The following is a 24,105-nucleotide window of genomic DNA, read 5'->3' as shown; positions in this document are numbered from 1 at the left end:
TTCATGTTCAGTAGCAGATGAACTCCAGACTGTGGTCCTTCCCCACAGGGTCTGCATTAGCCATGCTAAGCTTTAGTGCATCTTTCAGCACACACTTCAGCAGCCTGGGCATTCCCAGTAGCATTATGGACATCTCACTGTGCTGGAGGATCAACAAGTTCTGGGCTAATCGAAGCACATCTTTCACCAAGTTGATGATCTTCTAGCAGTACCTGATGTTTTTTCAAGTCCACAGTTTGCAAAGAGGTGGTGACTGTCTCCTCCCCACCACAGTCATCATAAGGGCAGCATTAATTAGGGATGATGTTTGACTGTACAGGACATTAAAGGGTCTGACTCAGCAAAGTTGCAATTGGAGAGTTCAGCCTAAGCTGAGTCATGTACTTCAACTTTCCATGTCTTTTCAATTTCTCATTGTCACTGACTGACCCCACACCCCCACCATTCCTGCCCTCATGGTCTTGCACGTCATTCTTTGCATCACTAGCCAACCAAGTCTTTGGTATTCCTCAGAACCCCCCCTCCCACCTATTCAAATCCTACAGGAACCCTCTTCCTAACCTCCAAACTCTGCAAGAATGGTATTTCCATTCTCTTATCATCACCTGTCATCTCAACCACATCTACAACCTACTGTCCAACACTTGTCCTTCATGACCTCCACTCTGTGGTGATTGGAGTTTGCGGAAGAAGGGTCTTTGAGCAGGTTTACGTGCATGAGGCTAATGCAACACTTTGTCTCTTGTATGCAGTAATATAGTGGGGCCTTTATCGATATGGGCATGGAGACCCCTTGCAGTCCTCCATCACTCTGAAGGATTTCCTGCTCCCCTGCTTCAGTTCCTCTTAATATATTCCATAACATTCCCAACCAACCACCACCCCCCCCCCCAACTTACAATCACAAGGTCATAATTCAGATCTCTGTAGGTCTCAGCTTGGCATTTTTCTCTATGAAAAATCCCAACCAAAGTGGTTGAGACAATGCAAATGGAAATGGAGGACTTTACTTTTAAGGTGTGTTTACGATATGACTGCACACAAATTTGTTCATTGAGTCACAGAGCACATAACTAAAGATTAGCCTTATTTGACATGTGTACATTGGAGCATCAAAATATACAGTGAAATGTATTGTCTGTGTCAACGGCCAATGAAGTCTGGAGATGTGTTGGGAGGAAGCACACTATGCTTCTGGTGCCAACATAGTATGCTCACAACTCATTAACCCTAACTTGTACATCTTTGGATTGTGGGAGGAAAGCAGAGCACCTGGAGGAAATTTATGCAGTCATGAGGAGAATGTACAAAATAAGTCTTCTGGTCAACTTTGTCCATGTCAGCCATCTACCAATTCCCACTTTACTGGCACTTTGTCCATAGTCTTTTATGCCTTGATGATTCAAGTGCTCACTTTGATAGTTCTTAAATGTTGTGTTAGAACCTGCCTGCACCAATGTGAATTCCAGATTTCAGCTACTGTCTAAAAGAACAAATTCTTTCTTGGGTCCCCTTTAAACCTTTTTCCTTTCCTTAAAGCTACAGTATGTGCTGTATTTTTAGACATTTCTGTGTAATACAGAAAATGCTACAACCAAATTGCAGATAATCAGATTATAATATCACAAAACAACATTATCTTTTCATGTTTTAGTGATTTTGTGTGGAGAAGAAGTGACTGCTTTCTGTCCATTTTTCTCAAACTTGCCATGGGATCCTTTATGTTGATATGATCACAAAGTCAGGGACTGAATTTTTACGGTCAAACATCTGGAGTGGAACTTGAATCTATATACCAGCTGGCAACAATTTCTCTTTGGCAGGTCCCTGTGTTAAACACAACTAAAGAAAATCTGCAGATGTTGGAAGTCCAAGGAATGCACACAAAATGCTGGAAGAACTCAGCATGCCAGGCAGCACCTATGGAAAAGTTGACCTTTTGGGCCGAGACCCATCATCGGGTCCTGATGAAAGCTCTTAGCCCAAACATTAACTATACTTTTTTCCATAAATGCTGCCTGGCCTGCTGAGTTCCTCCATCATTTTGTGTGTGTTCCTTGTGTTAAAGAATGGTTTGTTTCACTCCCTTTTTCCTGGTTCTGGGTTGACTGGTACACAGACTCCTCCACAGAGCAGACAAGAGGTGGCTAGTAGGATGTGATGGGCAGTTTGTGAAATAGTAGCACCTTCTGCCACTCACACAGGACTTCAGTGCATTCCTGATGCATGACCTCCACAATCTAAATACTATCCCTAGTGATCCTTTTTTCACTTTGAGTAGTTATGCACTGTAAGTTCCCCTATGGGTTCAGCACTTCCTCAAAAGGAAAATTTTAGCACGTACCTCAATCTTTCTTACTAGAATCCTTACTAGAAGTGGAACAGTAACATTGCGGTTAGCACAATGTTTTATGATGATCACTGATCAGGATTTATATCACAAATATCACAAATGACCTGATTTGGTCCAACCAAGCAGAGTTCACTGCCAAGAAGGCCCACCAGCGCCTTTACTTCCTGAGAAAACTAAAGAAATTTGGCCTGTCCCCTAAAACCCTCACTAATTTTTATAGATGCACTGTAGAAAGCATTCTTCTAGGGTGCATCACAACCTGGTATGGAAGTTGTCCTGTCCAAGACTGAAAGAAGCTGCAGAAGATCTTGAACACGACGCAGCACATCACACAAACCAATCTTCCGTCCTTGGACTCACTTTACACCGCACGCTGTCAGAGCAGTGCTGCCAGGATTATCAAGTACACGACCCACCCAGCCAACACACTTTTCGTCCCTCTTCCCTCCGGGAGAAGGCTCAGGAGCTTGAAGACTTGTATGGCCAGATTTGGGAACAGCTTCTTTCCAACTGTGATAAAGACTGCTGAATGGATCCTGACCCAGATCTGGGCCGTACCCTCCAAATATCCGGACCTGCCTCTCGGTTTTTTTGCACTACCTTACTTTCCATTTTTCTATTTTCTACTTATGATTTATAATTTAAATTTTTAATATTTACTAATTTTTACTATTTTTAATATTTTTAACATTCAATATTTGTAATCCAGGGAGTGGGAAGCGCAGAATCAAATATCACTGTGATGATTGTACGTTCTAGTACCAATTGTTTGGCGACAATAAAGTATAAAGTATATTTGATTCCCAACATTGTTTTTAAGGAGTTTGTACTTTTTCCATGTGACTGTGTGGGTTTCCTCCAAGTGCTTCAATTTCCTCCCTATTTCAAAGATATACAGTTAAGGTTAGGGTTAGTGAGTTGAGGGCATGCTATGTTAGTGCTAGAAGTAGGCAACGCTTGTGGGCTGCCCCCAGTACAATCTGATGTGTTTGTTAACAGCAAACGGTGCACTTCACTAAATGTTTCAATGTACACAAGACAAATAAATCGAAGCTTTATCTTTCTAATCTCTTTATCAATGATGGAGTTTGGAATAGAGTGTCCATTTTGAGTATCTAGTGGTGGAATACCTGATTTCCCTAGTGGAGCTGACTGAATGTTACTGAAGCCTCAATCTGGCAATGCTGATCTGATAGAGGATGTTCACCTATCCTTCTAGTGAACTTGGAGGATTTTGTGAGATATAGCAAGTAGCATTTTATCAGTACTTTGATGTACCTGGTCTGGGTAGACAACATCTCAGAAGCATATCAGAGGGAAGAGACTAGAGCAAACATTTTGCACCACACTTAAGGATTTGATCATCAGATAATCTTATCCTAAACTGAAGGCAATTTGATCAACCTAGTCTGCCTTGTCGAAAGGATATAAGTGGCCTATGCTTTTCATGACATTACTTTGAACCTTTGTTGCTGGTGTTTTATAGTAGAGGGTGGTTGGCAGAGGACCTTTATTTTGCTGAGTTCTGTGACCATGAATAAATCTTTTAGTGGTATGTTGCCTCTCTGATACAAGGGTCAGGGATATTCCAGAGCAGCTGCAAAGCATTCTGAAGGGAGAGGGTGATCAGTCAGTGGATATGATTACAAGTTAGTACCAATAACATGGGGTATTAAAAGTTATGAGGTCCTGCAACATGAATTCAAGGAGTTAGATAACAAGTTAAAGAGCAGAACCTCTAAGGTTATAATCTCAGATTGTATCCAGTGCCATATGTTCCTGATTATAGGAATAAGAAGATACTGTTGTCAAAATATTTGAATAAGACCCAAATGCTGAGAGAGAGTGGGAAGGGGGGAGAGGGGGACTGAGAGTGAAGCAGGACTTTAATGAGAACTGCTGCAGAACTTAAAGGAAAAAAAACAATAAACACTAAGCCAACAGGACCATTAACTAAACTCTCAAACTTAAAGTTAATGCCAACATAGCACTGGAAGCAATAACTATATATTAAATGAATATCGTTCCTTGACAGCGTCAGTCGAAATGGTAGTCTTCTTTCCTGGTTAAGGATGAGGGTAAGCAGGGAGCATAGACATTGCTGAGCTTTTGGTCAAGTTTTGACAAGACTAGAATGAAAATAAGTGAGTTAAATACCACCATAATGAAACACTAATTATCTAGAACATACATACTCAGGCACATGATTGTCGAACCTGTTCTGCAGCCCACCTGCATGGGTATGTAGACCTCTCAGCAGAATCCTTGGTTGTGACAACTATAGGTCAGATAATTTAATTGCTAAAGGAATTATGTAGGTGAGAGCTTTTGATTTTTGCATCTACTTTAATGCAAGAGCCTGAGAGGTAAGGCAGATGAACTTAGCAAGAGGGAACATCATATTGTTGACCTAGTTGAAAGAAGGACACACAAATCAACATTCCAGGATAGAGAAGCTTCAATAATATATATTAATAACTTACATGAATTTAGAAGTGTAATTACTCAAAAATTGGCAGTGTTGTTAATAGTGAACAGGAGGCACATGAAAGATGGAGCAAGATATTGAATAGTGATGAAGCTCAACTCAAGACTCTTCATCAGATTTTGAAAGAAAGAGGGGAGAGAGCCAATCTGAAAAGGTGGAGGGAAGGGGTGTTGCTGCCAAGTGATAAGTGGATCTAGGTGAGGGGTGGGTGAGTAGGAATCATATAAGAAGCAGGTGAAGTGACACAGGGCTAAAAAAGATAGAATTTGATCGCGAGGACAGTGAACCATTGAATAAAGGTGAGGAGATGAACCAGAGGAAGGAATGGGCAGATGGAGCGGCCAGGGGACCAGAAAGAGAAGGGGCGATGGGGCCCATAGCATAGGGAAAAGAATCAGGGTGGGGGATATAACAGAGGGCAGTGGTTGCTGATGTTAGAGAAATCAATGTTCGTGTCATGAGGTTGGAGACCACTAAGGCACGAACATGTAATATGAGGCATTTTCCACTAATCTGCATCTAGTATCAATTTGGCGGTAGAGGAAGCAATGGACAAACATGTTGGTGTGGGAATGGAAAGTGGAATTAAAGTGGCTGGCCACAGGGAGATCCAGACTGTTATGTCAGGCAGAGTAAAGATGCTCAACAAAGCAATTGCCCAATTTGCATCGGGTTACACTGATGTAGAAAAGGCCTCACCAGGAACATTGGATGCAGTAAATGACACTGATGGATTTACACGTGAAGGACTGTCTTACCTGGAAGGGCCCTAAATGGTGGTGAGTGTGGACGTGTAGGGGCATGTGTAATACTTAGTGCAGTGAACAGAGTGGCTTTAGTTTATTAAATGATACTAATCAGCTGGTAAATTGGACAGAGCAATGGCAGATGGAATTTAATGCTGGCAAGTGCGAGATGATACATGGGAGGGGGGCAGGGGATATGGCAGTGATGCAGTAAGGGTATATGTATACTATGAATGTTTGAGCACTAAATAATGCAATTGGATCAAAAGGATATTGGTGTACACAAGCTCAAATACCACTGAAGGTGCAGTATACGTAGGATGTTGCCTGGGGTGAAATGTTGCAGTTATCAAAGACTGGATGGACTGAGTTCATTTTCCTTGGAGCAGGGGAGGTGGAGGGAGTGGGGGAATCTGATAGAGATGTACAAAATTACAAGAAATCTATATAGGATAGATTGCAAGAAACTTTCCATCATGATAAAGTGTCTAAGACCCAAGGGTGTGGGTTTAAGGTAAAGAGTAAGAGAAATAGGGGTGATATGAGGAATACTTTTTTTTTCGCCAAGTGGTAGATTCAATCTGGAACATTGCTTGAGAAGATAATGGAGGCAGGTAGTCTCACATGTAAGAAGGATCTAGATAAATACTTAAATTAGCCAAGACAGAATAAACCTCAAACCAGTGATGGTAAATAGGATTCATGTATTTATGTACTTGATGGTCAAGAATGACATGGTAGACTGAAGAGCCTCTTTCCGTGAGGTTTGACTTTATGACTCAAAGCACAGGAAAGATCCCTTGCAATGGATTGATGGATTTCTAGCATGTCAGAAACCAATATTATGGTTACTATAGCCCAGACTTCCACAATCAATTATGAAAAATTGTGTCCAAATAGTAGAACATAGAGTACAGTCTGTGCTGGCAATTATGCCAATTTAAACTGCACATCTGCCTGCATGTGATCTATATCACCCCCATTCCCTTCCCATTCGTGAGTTATACTTGCTGAGCAATAGATCTGCTGTTGTAGATTAAATATGAGACCTTTAGTATTAACCTTGTTTTCAATAGCGGTAATTTGCTGAGGTGTCTTTGTTTGAAATTAGTTCAGCTTTAATGATGTTTATAACTCAATACTGCAGCTACTTGTAAGCAGTGAAATGCTTGACTCACTCAGTTCACCTTTAAGTACTTCCACTCAAATGATTCATGAGTGTTTTCATTTTTTTTTTGTCTTTTTCTTTCCCTTCCACTATCTTGCCTCTTTTCTTTACTTCACATTTGGATCATCTAGTTGCAAAATCAACTCTTTCAGCATTATTCTTATTCCTTGAATGCTGTTCCATGACTAACTCCCTTTTATATTATTCTACACTTCTGATCTGTGCCATTCACCAAAGCAGTTGTCACTAATCACTAATGGATTACTAATCACTAAGAACACAAACACTAATTAGTACATCCTATGCCCTCTCTGCTTCTCAAATCAATTGGTCCAGCATAGACTAAATGTATCAATCTCTCTCATGCTCCACTTAATGTTGCCAGCCCTAATCCTTTGGACTTCACCAGTGAGACAGCAATCACTGTCATTTTCTATATTTAACTTCACGATATCTATTAACATATCAACAAAGCCAATGCCATTCGTGACTTATTATGGATGTTCGTAGTTGCACTGCATAGAATGGCATAATTTGCACAAGATCTGACAATTCAGTGTAACCATATTCGCTCCACTGTAGCCTTTTCATCATTTCTTATCTAAATATATATCAGCATAACTCTTATCCCTCATATGTTTAGAGGATAGTTATGCTTCCCATAATGTATCTAAATGCATCATTTCAACCACTATCTGTGTCAGTGAGTTCCATATACCTACCATTCTTCAAAGTATCCCTTCTAAGTGCTCAATTTGATTTGTTCATGATCAGCTTGTATTGATGGCATTCAATTATGTTGTTCCCCACAAGTGGAAATGTTCCTAATTGATTCTTCTAAAATCTTTTCCATATTAGATACCTCAATTGTCATCCTTAAGTCCTCTTAAAAAATGAGACCTAGTTTATTCAATCTTGTAAGTCTTCTCTAATCTTCTCCAAAGACACTGTATTGTTTTTATTATACAGTGATCAGAACTGCACAGCATTATAAACAAGTTACAAAATAGTTTAGCACAACTTCCTAATTTTTCAATCCTATGCCTCTAGAAATAAATTCTGTTACTTGGTTTGCTTTCTTAATGGCTTTGCTAATCTCTGGTGCAGCTTTTGTTAACCAATCTATTTGGAAAACAAGCTCCTTTTGTTCTTATACTTGATCAGACTTTCCAAATAATGTTTGACCTCTCTATTTTTCTTGCCAAAGTGTATAACCTTACCTATATCTGTGTTGAACTTGATTTGCCTATTCTACAAGTTTATTAATTACTTCCTGTAATTTTCTGTATTCCTTTGTACTAATTATTTCTCCCAATTTTATATCATCTGCAAATTCAGAAATTTTGATTCCATTGTCTAAATATGAGTATAGTTGAGTAGAGTTAAGAAACTGCAAGAGTAAAAATACCCTGATGAGAATTATATACAAAGGTTCGACTTCTAATTTTCTCCAAACTAAGACATAGCATCACTTAAGAGAATCATTGTGACAAAATGGCCTCCTGGCTATCAATGTAACAAATGCAATAACATGTTGGTCAGACACAGAGATACCATGGATATTTTGAGAAATTATTCCAAAAAGCGAAGTTAATTTGTTAGGTTGTAAATTAATTTTAAGTGCTTTAGAAATTGTCGAAAAAACTGACTTCCAGGACTGTTCCAGTATAGAACAAGACCAAAACATGTGTGTCAGTGTAGCTGTCTCAGTTTTACATCTATCACAATAACTATCAACATTAGGAAATATTTTAAAGTCTCTCCTTCATCAGATGGTAATGATGTACAATTTTAAATTGAGTCAGTGAATGATTAGCACAGATCGAAGAAGAGTTAACCAGTTTCAGAATCTGCGTCCAATCCTCCATCATAAAAGTCAAATTGAGTTCCTTTTCCCAATCTTATTCAATCTTAAATAAAGGACACTTATCCCATTGTAATAATAAATTATAAATTCTTCCAATAGAACCCTTCATCGAAGGGTTCATTTAATAGTATCTAACAGGTCAGCCTCCAATATAAGGAAAATTACTTAAATATTTTTGAAAGAAATGTCTAACTTGAAGGTATTGTAAAAAGTGTGAGTATGAAAGAGAATATTTATCAACTAATTGTTCAAAAGACATCAGTCTATCTTCTTTATGTAGCCCCCCCCCCCCCACCCGGCCGCCCTCAAGGTTGCTCGGCTCGCTGTCATCTAGGGAAACAGCCCTCGGCCCCGGCAAACTGGGTAATTCGTTTGTGTGGATGCTGTGTGATGTACCCCACGCTGCCCAAATAACAGACAATACACCAGATACGATTAAATGATTTACAGTTTATAGATATTACTGGAACTATATAATTAAGAGAGAATAAAATATAAAAGGAAAATAAAAGGCGTCACACTTATCAAAGTTCAATCTCTTCGTGCACAAAAACCGTTGGAGCTCAAGGACCTTCTTCTTCACCCTGCGACCCCTCCGACCACCTCGACTGGCCGCCTGGGACCAACAACGGTGGTCGACCAGACGCTCCACACGAGTCCGTCTCTGTCTCCTCGCCGAACGCCCTCCTCGGGGTCCGACCCCGTTAGCGGACATCACAGCACATCGTCCATCCTCTGTCTCGCTCTCCCGCCTTCTGCCCCAAAACCCCGCGCATACAGTATCTTCAAATACACCAAAACCATAACAACTATCCCAATTGGTTAATAGCACTCTCTTATCACACTCTAAAGGAAAAACAAGCTGCTAGCGCAAACTTTCTCAACGCTTAACACAACAAAGCCGCATTCCCCAGATTAACATAACAAAGGCGCCATTTTAATTAGCCTCCGCAGTAACATAAAAGTCGAAACTCCCTTACATTTAAATAAATCCAAAAAGAATTAATACCTTTATTTTTCCAAAGTAAAAAAAAGTGGATCACTCAAAGAAGGCTTAAAAAAGTAATTTTGATAAATTAAACTCCAAAGTTTAGATTTTTTAAGATTAAAAAAATTGCGGAACTGGAGCCAAATTTGTAAAGAATGTTTAATCACAGGGTACAGGTTTAAATTAGCAACTTTAGATAATTGTATAGGTAAAGCAACTCCCAATAACGATGTTAAGTAAAACTGTTTCACAGCTTTCAATTCCAGGTCTACCCAAACTGGCTGATCGTTCTTATCAACCCAATAAAACCAAAAGGACATGTATCGCACATTAACAGCCCAGTAATACATTCTTAAATTAGGCAAAGCAAGACCGCCATCCTTTTTCAACTTTTGCAAGTGACATTTACTAATTCTTAGTCTTCTATTATTCCAAATAAAAGATAAAATAATAGAATCAATCCGATCAAAAAAACTTCTTAGTTAAAAAAAACAGGGATATTCTGAAATAAATATAAAAATTTTGGTAAAATCATCACTTTAATTATATGGATACGACCGACAAGTGAAAATGTAAGTGGACTCCATCTGCTAAATAAATACTTCACAGAGTCTACCAAGGGAACGAAATTGGCTTTATAAAGATCCTTATTTTTTTTTTTAGTAACTATAACACCTAAATATCTAAAAGAATCCGTGACTTTAAAAGGAGTATTATCATGTTCATTTAAAGGAAACAATTCACTTTTACTAAAATTTATTTTATATCCTGAAAAATCTCCAAATTCATTGAATAATTTTAGCAAGGCAGGAATAGATTCTTCGGGATTAGATATATAAATCAATAAATCATCAGTGTAAAGAGAAATCTTATGAATGGTCTCATTCACAAAAATCCCATGAATATTTTTAGCTTCACGAAGAGCAAGGGGTTCTACTATTAAGTTAAATAACAAAGGATTTAATGGACAACCTTGTCTTGTCCCCCGTGAAAGCTGAAAAAAGGAGACCCACAGTTGTTAGTAACAACAGTAGCAGTAGGAGCTTTATATATCATTCTAATCCAATTATTAAAATTAACACAAAAGCCAAATTTCTCTGAAACATTAAATAAATATTTCCATTCAACTTGGTCGAACGCTTTTTCAGCATCCAAAGAAATGACAATTAGAAGTCGAACCTTTGAACCTTTATTTGATTTTGAGAAAAGATGGGGTTCATTTGCTCGTTATTATCATTGAGTTAATTGATAGATTTTCTCCACGATCTAATTGTAAATTTCTGGTATTTTTTTCTGCTTGCTGGTGGTTTGATGTTTATTTTTAGAAGCTTTTTGTATGACGCATGGCTCCGGGATTGTACACCTAGCGGGGTTTTTTCTCCTCACTTTTCTGCTTAGTAGGGTTTTTTAAAATTATCACAAAAATTTTTCAATCTTTAAAATAATGTTTTTTTTCCTTGAGACATTATAAATGTTGCTTACTTCTATGTACTCGTGGTATTTTTTGAATAATAATAATAAAAAGATTTGAAAAGAAAGAGAATTATATACAGGCCTACAAACAATAGCCAGGATATGGGGTACAATGGGAAATAGAAGAGGCATAAAAAGGGCAATGTTATGACAGTCATGAAGGATTTCAATATGTAGGTAGATACAGAAAATCAGGTAGGTGCTGGGTTGCAAGAAAGGGAATTTGTTGAATGTCTGTGAGATTGCTTTTTAGAGCAGCTTGTGTTTGAGCCCACTAGGAAAAAAACAACTCTAGATTTGGAGCTGTGTAATGAAACAGATTTGGTTAGGGACCTTAAGGTGAAGGAACACTTAGTGATCATGACAGAATTCATCCAGCAGTTTGAGAGGGAGAAGGTAAAGTTCAGATGTATCAGTATTACAGTAGAGTAAAGTGAATTACAGAAGCATGAGAGAGGAACTGGCCGAAGTTGATTGGAAGGAGACACTAGCAGGGATGATGGCTGAACAGCAATTGCTGGAGTTTCTGGGAGCAATTCAGAAGGTGCAAGACAAATACATCCCAAGGAAGAAGTAATATTCTAAAGGGAGGACGAGGCAACCGTAGCTGCCAAGGGAAGTCAAAGACAGCATAAAAGCAAAAGAGAGGACATAATATAGCAAAAATTAGCAGGAATTCACAAGATTGGTAAGTTTTTTAAAAAACAACAGAAGGCAACTAAAAAAAGATATGAAGATAAAAAAGATGAAATATAAAGGCAAGCCAGTCAATAATATAAAAGATGATATGAAAAGTTTTTTTCAGCTATCAGTATAAAGAGTAAAGGAGAGGTGAGAGAGGATATTAAACTGCTGAACAATTTCACTGGAGAGGTAGTAATGGAGGACAAACTTAATAAGTATTGTGTGTCAGTCTTCACTGTGGAAGACACTAGCAGTATGCCTGAAATTTTAGAATGTCAAGGAGCAGGAGTGTAGTTGTTGTTACTAAGGGGAGGGTGCTTGGGCAGCTAACGGTTCTGAAGGAGGTAAGTCACCTGGACCAGATGGACTACACCATAGGGCTCTGAAAAAGGTAAATGACAAGAATGTGGAGGCATTAGCATTGATCTTTCAAAATTCACTAGATTCTGGAATGGTTCCAGAGGATTGGGAACTTGTAAATATCCCTCCATTCTTTCAGAAGGGAGGGAGGCAAAAGAAAGGAAATTTCAGGCTAATTAGCCTGACCAGTGGGTGGGAAGATGTTGTGGAGTCCATTATTAAGGATGAGATTATACATTTAATTTACAAAGTTTGTAAAATCTTTGATCTTTACTTTCATGTGTAGCTAACGTGGGTCTCCCGCAAAGATTCGCTCAACCACAAGCTTCTGTTATTTTCTATTGCTGGTTCTTAGATGTTAACTTCTTTTCCCCAAGTTCCATTGGAGGCACAGGAACATGACAGAACATCTTCATATTGCTGGAATTTGCAATGTGGTGCTATATAATACTCTTAAGCTTAAGACTATTATTAATATTATGTAACAATTAATTAATATTATTTAATGCCTTGAAAGGGAAGGATATGACAGGTGACAGAAGGAGATTTCAAGTGATTGGGGATTGAGGAGTATCAAGCAAGTCTCTGCGAGAACTCTTTGATGGGCTAGTGTCAGTCAACTTTTCTACCACAGTTATCTTCTTTATTAGTTAAATTCACAAACCAAAGACTGGTGAATATTGTCAACTAGGAACTAATGAAAGGAACACTAGTAACAATGTTCATTTTGTAAGGATGTCACAAGTAGATATTACTAACATGACAGAAGAGTTATATCATGACATTGCCCGTTCTCACTGTAAGAAAATAGTTCTTTTCATGGTCTTGTACACAATATATTTCAGGCTTGCGACAATACCTATAGCTTGTTTTAGGCACATGTCCTGCTGAAAAGATCAGGTGAAGTCTAGCAACTGAATGGAAACAATAGTGAATTCAATTCTTCTGCTTGTTCTACCTCACACCAACTCCTCTTCAATCATCACATGTGCTCTCTGATTCACACCAGGATCCAGTTAAAAAAGCCACATCCTTGATTCCAATCTCTCTGAAATTTTCTTCAGCCTTGCAACCTTTCAGGGTATCCATGATCTTCCAATTCTTGGTTTTTCAACATTCCCAACTCTAACTACTTTAACTGCCTTAGGACATTTTACTAGGCCAAGAATGGTGTGTATAATTGTGACTTATTATTGGTATAACAGCATATTTTGACAATTTTAGACAGTTCACCTGTGTAGAATATATAGAGGGATCTACATCATTTGTCACAGTGTATTTCAGTATTTGCAGAAAGGCCATCTGCAGAACAATAATTGGAATTGCGAATCTTTGTAAAAGAGCAAGTCAGTGAAATTCCATCAACACACATCAAAGTTGCTGGTGAAATTCCATTTAGGGATTTGCAAAGTACACTAATTACAAGTCAATAATCCTACGAATAAGAATATAATTTTATGTAGATAATTAAATAAGTTTTGTGCAATAAAACATCCTGCGCAATGTAAATCACTTCACTACCGAAATCTTTAGAAGCCAATTTCAAAGAAACATTTCTGAATCCTTTATAGATGTCATAGTACATACATCTTGAAATTAAAATTATGAGAAATTTATCTTCAGTCAATTGTAGTAAACATATGAAAGATCTTTGACCACCAGATATACTCATCTCTGAATATTTGGCTTCACTGACTTACAGTGGAACCAAGAGTTCCATATAATTGCCAGGCAAATCTCTCTTGCAAATCTCCTTTGTTACTTAGTATGTAATCAAAGAAATTCCACCATCCCCCTCAGCCCCCACAACTCCCTTTCATTTCTTACAATGTAGGAACAGAGATACAGCTTGCAGCACTAACATTTTTTCATTTTTTACATAAAATCTCCAAGATATTATCTAATAGACAAGAAGCTTCAAATTTGCTCAGAGGTAATGAAATCTTATATGGTTTTATAAATAAAATATTTTGTGTAATAGCAAACTAGCATTTCCACATTAATTTACCTGTCATATATCAAGAGGTTCATCTAGCTTTTATTATTGCTTTCCATTTGGGAAAAAAAATGAAGAAACAAGATAGGTTCATAACTCCTTTAAAACATTTTATTTGAGAAGATCCTAATCAAACAAGTTATTTGTCAAAACATGCTTTTCTGTCTTTTCAACTAACAAATATTTTCTTATTTCTCAATGCATGCAACTTAAGTCCAGTCTTCTGTTATGCCACTTTGTTCAGAAATTCAAATGAAAAGTTTAGGATTCTCACTGTTGATATCAGCAAGATCTTTCTCTTTGTTTATCATTGTACCAAAACATCCTGCTTAAAGAAGTTATCAAGTATAATTTAAAGAGAACACAAAGTAACCAAGGTCAGTAAACAATATTCTAGATGATCAGGATGAGTCTGAAAATCAAAATTTTTTCTTGCTTTCTACTTATTTTGTTTACATCTGTAGCTTGCCAAGAGAAACATGTTTTTTTGCAGTATCAGACAGAATTAAATAAGTAACTGTGATAGAATGATTACTTATCTATTTATCTAAGTTTGTTCAAGCAGCAGTTATTTTCGCCAACACTAAGAGCCAAATGTCCTTTGGGAAGAAGCTTGTCTAATCTGTGTAAGAATGGAAATGTAGTCTTGATTCAATTTCCCTATTCCCTGATGCAGCTAAAGACATCAGACAAACAGATTGCCAGTCTGCCAAAAAATCTGTGATGCATGGTTAATGGAAATGCCCAAATGACTAAAGAAAAAAATGCCAGTTCAAAGTAATACATAGTTTGTTAAATGTTTTTCTCACCTATTTCATACCTTCCTTTCAATGATGCAGAATCATTGCAAATCATCTAAATGTGAAGAGAAAGGACAAGTCCTCTTCAGGTTACAGCAGGTTTCTGTTCCTGTGCGCTGTTTGTAAACCAGTTTACAAATTGGAATTGTGCTGCAAACTAGTTACTAAGAGGCTGAAGATGGCTGATGCCCCGCAGCAGTCAGAAAATTCATACTGTTGTAGTTTTGGGAATGAGTTCTTAGAATGTATTAGAGGCAGATTTTTAGAACAAAGGTTTGTAGAACAAACCATGGAACAGATTATATTAGATCCCATTCTGTGTAATTAGATGTTTAATTAAGCAAGGGATCCTGACGATGAATAATAAAAACATTGAATTTCATATTCAGTTTGAGTGAGAACCTTTGACTTTAAACTAATTATATTAAAATTAATTAAAGCAATTCATAAAACAAGGCAGTTAGCTAATGTGGTGTAAGAAAACAAATTGAAAAGTAAGAATATAAATATGTTATGGTAGATTTGTAAGGAAGTGTAATTTTCAACAAAGCTGAAGTATGTTAGAAATAAAGTCCATACAAGAAGGTTGATCCATACTTGATAACTATGGAAGTTAAGAATGATATCAAATTAATGACCTATAACATTGCACAGATCTGTGGTAGGTCAGAAGACTAGAGAAGTTTTATATTCTGGAAATGATTATTCAAGACACACTACAGATAGAGAAGAATGATTATGAGAGTTCGCTAATATTGAAAATAGAGTAGTACATAGCTAAAGACTAATTAAGGTAAATATTGTTGCATCACAGGATGAGTGGGGAATTCATATGGTAAATAAGAAACTGTGGATACCACTAAAACATCCTAATAATAGTTTTAAAAAAAGATGGAGTAGAGGGAGCAACTTAAATCAATCACTATCACCATGGAAAAAGATCCAAACAAATATATATGCCTAAGGACTAAGGAGACATTAACCTAATGGCCTCTTTTCCAGAATATTAAAAGTATCTGCAAAATATTAGACCAATTGATTATGATCATACAATTTTTTTTTGGATTTTGCAGAGCCCCCCCGGAGTTGTATTGCCCATCTTCAAGAAAGGGAAAGAAAGCACAACACTATAGCACAAGGAATTCTGCAGATGCTGGAAATTCAAGCAATACACATCAAAGTTGCTGGTGAACGCAGCAAGCCAGGCAGCATCTCTAGGAAGAGGTACAGTCGACGTTTCGGGCCGAGACCCTTCGTCCTGATTTTGATGTGTGTTGCACAAAACTATAGACCAGTTTCATGACACGAGACAGACTGACCAGTTAGGATGACATCTGTCATTGCAAAATAGAGATAATCTACTACTAACAAAGTAGTTGCAGGAGGTTCAGAAATGTAATTAAGCAGAAACAGTATAGTTTTATCCAAGGAAAAACTTATTTAACAATAAAGGTATTTGAGGAGTATTTGAGGATATAATGGACAAAGTGAATAAGGGAGTATCAGTGGATGCAGCTGAGGCATATTTAGCCATTACAGAGACTTGACTGTCATAGGGTGCAGGGAGAGAGGTAAAAGAGGTGGGGGGTGGCATTGCTAATCATGGATAGCATCACAGCTGCAGAAAAAACTCTGCATTTTCTACTTAGTCAGTGCTGGTGGCATGGTAACATTGCGGTTAATGTAACATTTTACAGAGCCAGTGACTTGAGTTTAATTCCAGCCAGTGTGTGTAAGTTTGCACATTCTCCCTGTGACTATGTAGGTTTCTTATGGGTGCTCTGGTTTCCTCCCACATTCCAAAGAGATACCGGTTGCTAGGTTAATTAGTCACATGGGCATAATTGGGCCAGATGGGCCTATTGCTGTGTCATATTTCTAAATAATAACATAAATAAAAGTTAGAAACAGGTAGGGAACAACCATTCTACTGGGAATATTCTATAGACCCACCAATAGCAACAGGGAGATACTGAGGAGCAGATCGGGAGGCAGATTTTAGAAAGGTGCAAAATAACAGGGTTGCTGTCATGGATGACTTCAACTTCCCTAATATTGATTGGCACCTCCTTAGTGCAAAAGATCTAGATGACACAGAATTTGTTAAGTGTGTCCAGAAAGGATTCCTGACACAATATGTGGACATGCTAACTAGAGAGACTGTACTGGATCTAGCACGATCCAATGAGCCTGGCAGGTGACAGATCTCTCAGACCTGCAGTTTAGCCTTGGAAAAGGATAGGAGCAGAAATTATGGAAAAGTATTTAATTGGGAGACGGTGAATTATGATCCTATTAGGCAGGAACTTAAGAGCATAAATTGGACACAAATGTACTCAACAGAAATGTGGAGTTTGTTCAGGGGGTTCTGGATAGGTCTGTCATATTGAGGCAGGAAAAGGTGAAGAAACCATGGTTGATAAGAGAAGTGAACATCTAGTCCAGAGGAAGAAGAAAGCATATTTAAGGTTTAGGAAGCAAGGCTCAGACAGGGCTCGAGGGTTATAAAGCAGCCAGGAAGGAGCTTAAGAGGGGACTGAAGAGAGCTAGAGGTGGACATGAGAAAGCCGCGGCGAGTAAGATTAAGTAAAACACCAACGCATTCAATATGCACATGAAGAACAGGAGGATGACTAGAGTGAGGGCAGGACTGATCAGAGGCAAAAGGGGAAATGTGCCTGGAGTTGCACAGAGTAGGAATGATCTTTAATGAATACTTTGTTTCAGTATTCACCAGTGAGAGAGACCTTGATGAATGTGAGGATAGAATAGAACGGTCTAATGCATTGGATAATGTTAGGGGATGTGATACAAAAAATCCCCAGTGATGGATGGAATATACCCAAGGTTACTACGCAAAGTGAGGGAACTGATTGTTGTGCCTTTGGTGATGATCTTTGGATCCTCAATGGCCACAGGAATCATACCAGATGATACTACCAATCGATGGAGAGTATTCTGCCTGAAAGTCTGTGACTAGTGGTGTTTCACAGGGATCTGTTCTGTGATCCCTGCTCTTTGGATGAGGAAGCCGAAGGGTGGGTTAGTAAGTTTGTAGATGACACAAAGATTGGTAGTGCTGTGGATAGTGTAGAATGTTGTCATAGGTTAAATAGGACTCAGAGTATGCAGAGCAGGGATGAAAAGTGGCAGATGGAATTCAATCTGGAGAATTGTAAAGTGATACAAATTGAGAGGTCAAACTTGAAGGGAGAGTACAAACTTAATGGCTTGATTCTTGGCAGTATGGAGGAACAAAGGGATCTTGAGGACCACATCCAAAGATCCCTCAAAGGCTTATTCAGAAAGTCAGAAGGCATGGGTTCCAAGGAAGTTTGGCTAGGTGGATTCAGAATTGGCTTGCCTGCAGAAAGCAGAGGGTCCTGGTGGAGGGAGTACATTCGGATTGGAGGATTGTAACTAGTGGTGTCCCACAAGGATTGGTTCTGGGACCTCTACTTTTCGTGATTCTTATTCACGACCTGGATGTGGGGGTAGGAGGGTGGGTTGGCAAGTTTGCAGACGACACAAAGGTTGGTGGTGTTGTGGATAGTATAGAGGGTTGATAGGATGCAGAAGTGGGCTGAGAAGTGGCAGATGGAGTTCAACCCCGAGAAGTGTGAGGTGGTACACTTTGGAAGGACAAATTCCAAGGACAAACTACAAAGTAAATGGCAGGATACTTGGTAGTGTGGAGGAGCAGAGGGATCTGGGGGTACATGTCCACAGATCCCTGAAAGTTGCCTCACAGGTAGATAGGGTAGTTAAGAAAGCTTATGGGGTGTTAGCTTTCATAAGTTGAGGGATAGAGTTTAAGAGTGGCGAGGGAATGATGCAGCTCTATAAAACTCTGGTTAGGCCACACTTGGAGTACTGTGTCCAGTTCTGGTCACCTCACTACAGGAAGGATGTGGAAGCATTGGAAAGGGTACAGAGGAGATTTACCAGGATGCTGCCTGGTTTAGAGAGTATACATTATGATCAGGGATTCAGGGAGCTAGGGCTTTACTCTTTGGAGAGGAGGAGGATGAGAGGAGACATGATAGAGGTATACAAGATATTAAGTAGAACAGATAGGGTGGACAGCCAGCGCCTCTTCCCCAGGGCACCACTGCTTAATACAAGAGGACATGGCTTTAAGGTAAGGGGTGGGAAGTTCAAGGGGGATATTAGAGGAAGGTTTTTTACTCAGAGTGGTTGGAGCTTGGAATGCACTGCCTGAGTCAGTGGTGGAGGCAGGTACACTGGTGAAATTTAAGAGACTACTAGACAGGTATATGGAGAAACTTAAGGTGGGGGTTATATGGGAGGCAGGGTTTGAGGGTCGGCACAACATTGTGGGCTGAAGGGCCTGTACTGTGCTGTACTATTCTATGTTCTATTAAAGTTTGCAGAGTGTTAAGGAGGAATATGATTATTGGCTTTCATTAATTGTGGGATTAAATTCAAGAGCCACAAGATATTGTTGTAGCTCTATAAACTCTGCTTACACTACAGTTGGAGTATAATGTTTAGTTCTGGTTACCTCGTTATAGGAAGGATGTGGAAGCTTTAGAGAGGGTACAGAGACGATTTACCAGGATGCTGCCTGGATTAAAGAATGTCTAATGAGGAAAGGTTGAGTGACCAAGCACTTTTTTCTGGAGCAAAGGAGGATGAGAAGTGACTTGATAGAGGCATAGTGTGGATAGCCAGTGTCTGTTTTGCAGGTGGCAACAGCTAATACAAGAGGGCATAATTTATAAGGTGAGTGGAGGAAAGTATTGGGGTAATTTCAGAGCTGTGTTTTACACAGAGTGGTAAATGCATGAAACACACTGCTAGAGTTGGTGGTAGAAGCAGATACATTAGGAACATTTAAGAGACACTTAGATAGGCACACAGTTGAAAGAAAAATGAACGGTTATGTGGAAGGGAATTTTTAGATTTGTCTTGGATTAGTTTGGCACAACATTGTGGGATGAAGGGCCTGTACTGTTCTGTGTTCTATAGTGTATTCTATTTGGATTTCCAGAAAGTATTCAATGAGGTTCTATGCAAAAAGGTTATTATCCAAAGTAAGATGTCATAGCACTGAAGATAGCATGCACAATGGATTGGTCAACAAATGGGTTATTTTAAGGCTGGCAAGTTGTAGTTTATGGAATGCCACAGAGATCAATGCTCAGCCCTTAACTATTTACAAGCTATGTAAATGACTTTGATGAAGGGAATAAGAGTAGTATTTGATGATAAAAGGTGGGTGGGAGAGACAGTTGCGAGAGGGGTACAAATGGTCTGAAATAAGATGTGGATTAGCTAAAGGACTGAGCAAAAAAATGGCAGAAGAAATATAATCCAGGACAGGAGGGGTTATCTACTTTGTTAGAAAGAACAGAAAAGAAAAATATTGTTCAGAAGCTAGAACAGCACCACACAGGAACAAGCCCTTTGGCTAATGTCTGTGCTGAGAACAATGCCAAAATAAACTAAATCTCTTCTGCCTGCACATGATCCATGTGTCTCCATCTCTTACATTTTTTTGTGTGTCTCCATCTCTTACATTTTTTTGTGTGTCTATCTGCTTCCACCACTTTCCCTGGTAGCCTACTGCAGACACTATTTCCTATGTAGAAAAATTGTCCCATACATCTCCTTGAAACCTCCCCTCCTCAACTTTAAATGAATGCTCTCTAGTATTTGTCATACCTACCTCGGGATAAAGATTTTGATTGTCAACCCTCTCTATGGGTTTCATAAACTTCTATCATGTCTTCCCTCATGCTCCAACACTCCAGAGAAATCAATGTTTGTCCAACCTCTCCTTATACCTCATACCCTCTAAACCACGCAGCATCCCAGCACTGATCCCTGTGGAATACTACTGGTCAAAGACATTCATGTCAGAATAAAACTGTTCCACTACTACCCTTTTTTTTAAAAAAAAGTGGGTAAGAAAATTCTGAATCCAAACTACCAAGTCACCATGGATCCCATGCATCTTAATTTTCTGGATCAACCTACCAAGAGGAATTTTGGCAGAAGCTTTACTGAAGTTTATGTCCTATCAATCAATCATCTTTGTCTCTGCTTATAAGACTCACTCAGTTTGTCAGACAAGACCTGCTCCCCATAGACATGCTCACTGCCCCTAATGAGGCCATGATTTTTGAAATACATGTAAATCTTAACTATAAGAATCCTCTCAAAAAACTTCCCTAACACTGATGTGAAGTTCGCTGCCTTATAATTTCCTGGATAATTCCTATTTTCGTTCTTGAAAAAAAAGCATTAATATTTGGTACTTTCCAGTTTTCCAGAACCTTGCCTGTTGTTAATGAGGATGCAAAGACAGTTTTATAAAGATGGGGAATTTAAATGCACAGATATTGCAGAAGGATGTAGGTGCCTTTGTATATGAAACACAAGAATCAAGTCCAACAAATAAATAAGAGGCAAGGCATTAACAGCAAAAGGGATAGGGTATAAAACTAAAGATATTCTATTGCATCTGTACAAGGCGTCGTGAAACCACTCATGGAGTAATACATACAATAGAGAGACATATTTGCATTGACAGCAGTTCAGAGACAGTTCATTGGTAGATTATTGGGATGAATGCATTATATTTTGAGTAAATATTGAACGAGTTTGAACTTGAAAGAATGAGAGGTGATTTTAAAACAAGTAAGATTCTAAGGAGAATTGACTAAGAAGATGTTGAGAGGAGGTTTCCTCTTGTGTAGGATTCCTGAACTAGGAGGCCTAGTTTCTGAATAAGACGTCACCCACTCAAGAAAAAAATATATAGTGTTGTGAATGTTTGGCATTCTTCACCCAGAGTGTTGTAGAGACCAAAAGATTGATATACATAAGGCTGATACAGGCGTACTTTTGATCAATAAGGCAATAATGGATTAAGGGGAAAAGGAAGAAAAATGGAGCTAAAACCATGAGTTTAGTGAATTACAAAAATGGCTCAAGTGCACATATGGCTGTCTACTTACTTTACTTCTTATGTTTGTATCAAACACTATCTGCAGATTTAAAACTGGAATGAAAACAGGAAATAATGGAGACATACAGTGGGTCAAGCAGAATTCCACTGGGGTGAAATTAAAAACTTGAATTACATTAGTAATATCCTCTGGTGTATTACTTGATTTGTTAACAAATTTGCACAGTATTTATATGCATTGCTCAAAGTTTAGTTTCAGAGAAGTAGGTATCAATCTATGGGCCAATGTCCTCACTTTTGGAGGAAAAGAGTGCTCTTTTGAGAATACTGTATAACTAGTCTAACTGATAAGGGAAACACTGTTCATGTAGTGAATTAGATTTTTAGAAGGACTTTGATTGCTTCTAGCAAGAAGTTAGTGTGCAAAATTAAAGCGTATTAATTGGGATAATATTCTGACATGGATTATAAACTGGCTGACAGTGAACAGAGTAGAAATAAATGGCATTTTTCTAGATGAGAAGTTATCGTTATGTACTACAGGAATGAATGCTTGATTTCTGGCTACTCATGACATATATTAATGATTGGGATGAGGGATGAGGAGGATTGTGAGTTGTGAAAAACCAAAGAAACTTGAAGATTATTTAGACAAATTAAGTGGACAGGCAAATGTAAGAACAATGCAGTATAACATAGATAAATGTGAAATTATAATTTTAATACGAAAAATCAGAAAGGCAGCTTTAATGCTCGTAGATTGGGAAATATTGATGCATAAAGGGAGTTGGGTATCTTTCTATACAAGTTACAGAAAGCAACATGCATGTTCTCCAAGCAGTTAAGCCAATTGCTCTCACTGTAAAAAATTTTGAGTGCAAAAGAAAGAATGCCTTACTACAATTATACAGGGTCCTGGTTTGACCTCACTTCAAATGAGTACTGTGTACAATTTGGTATCCTTGTCTAAGGAAGAATATAATTGCCACAGGAAGTTCAACAAAGATTTATCTGACTGATTCCTTGAGGAGCTGGAATGTTGTTTGGTGAGAGATTCGGTTGACTTAACCTGTACTCAATCAGATTATTAGTATGAGGGGAATCTCATTAAAAAGTATAAAATTATGACGTCCATACAGACTGAATGCAGAAATGAAAAATCAACATTTTGGTATGAGATCCTTCAATGGTCTAGATGAAGAGTTTTGACCTGAAACCTTGATTGTCCATTTCTCCCCGCAAATGCTGCCTGACCCAGTAAGTCCTTCCAGTGCCTTGTGTGCAGGAATATGGCTTTGAGATAGAGGATTAGACATGATCATGTTGAACATCAGAAAAAAACAAGAAGGGTTTTTAGAAAGTCAGAAATTGGAGGTGCAAAGGGCTTGGGAGTCCTAGTGCAGGATTCTCAAAAGGTTAACTTGTAGGTTGAAGCAACACTCACAACACGCTGGAGGAACTCAGCAGGTCAGGCAGTATCCGTGGAAAAGATCGGTTAACGTTTCAGGCCAGAACCCTTCGTCAGGACTGCAGGGGGAAGGGGCAGAGGCCCTATAAAGAAGGTGGGGGGAGGGTGGGAAGGAGAAGGCTGGTAGGTTCCAGGTAAAAAACCAGTAAGGGGAAAGATAAAGGGGTGGGGGAAGGGAGGCAGGGAGGTGATAGGCAAGAAAGGTGAAGAAAGAATAGGGGAAAACACAATGGGTAGTAGAAGGAGGCGGAACCAAGAGGGAGGTGGTAGGCAGCTGGGGGAGGGGGCAGAGTGACATAGGGATAAGGGAAGGGAGGAGGAGGGAATTTCCGGAAGTTGGAGAATTCTATGTTCATACCAAGGGGCTGGAGACTACCTAGACGGTATATGAGGTGTTGCTCCTCCAACCTGAGTTTAGCCTCATCATGGCAATGGAGGAGGCTATGTATGGACATATCTGAATGGGAGTGGGAAGCAGAGTTGAAGTGGGTGGCTACTGGGAGATCCTGTCTATTTTGGCGGACGGAGCGGAGGTGCTCGACGAAGTGGTCCCCCAATCTGCATCGGGTTTCACCGATGTAGAGGAGGCCGCACCAGGATCACCGGATGCAATAGATGACCCCAACAGACTCACAAGTGAAGTGTTGCCTCACTTGGAAGTACTGTTTGGGGCCCTGAATGGTGGCAAGAGAGGAGGTGTAGGGACAGGTGTAGAAGTTGCGCTTACAGGGATAAGTGCCAGGTGGGAGATCCGTTGGGAGGGACGTGTGGACCAGG

The sequence above is a fragment of the Mobula birostris genome, chromosome 11, assembly GCF_030028105.1.
Source record: "Mobula birostris isolate sMobBir1 chromosome 11, sMobBir1.hap1, whole genome shotgun sequence".
NCBI lineage: Eukaryota > Metazoa > Chordata > Chondrichthyes > Myliobatiformes > Myliobatidae > Mobula > Mobula birostris.
Note: the sequence above shows the minus strand (reverse complement) of the source record.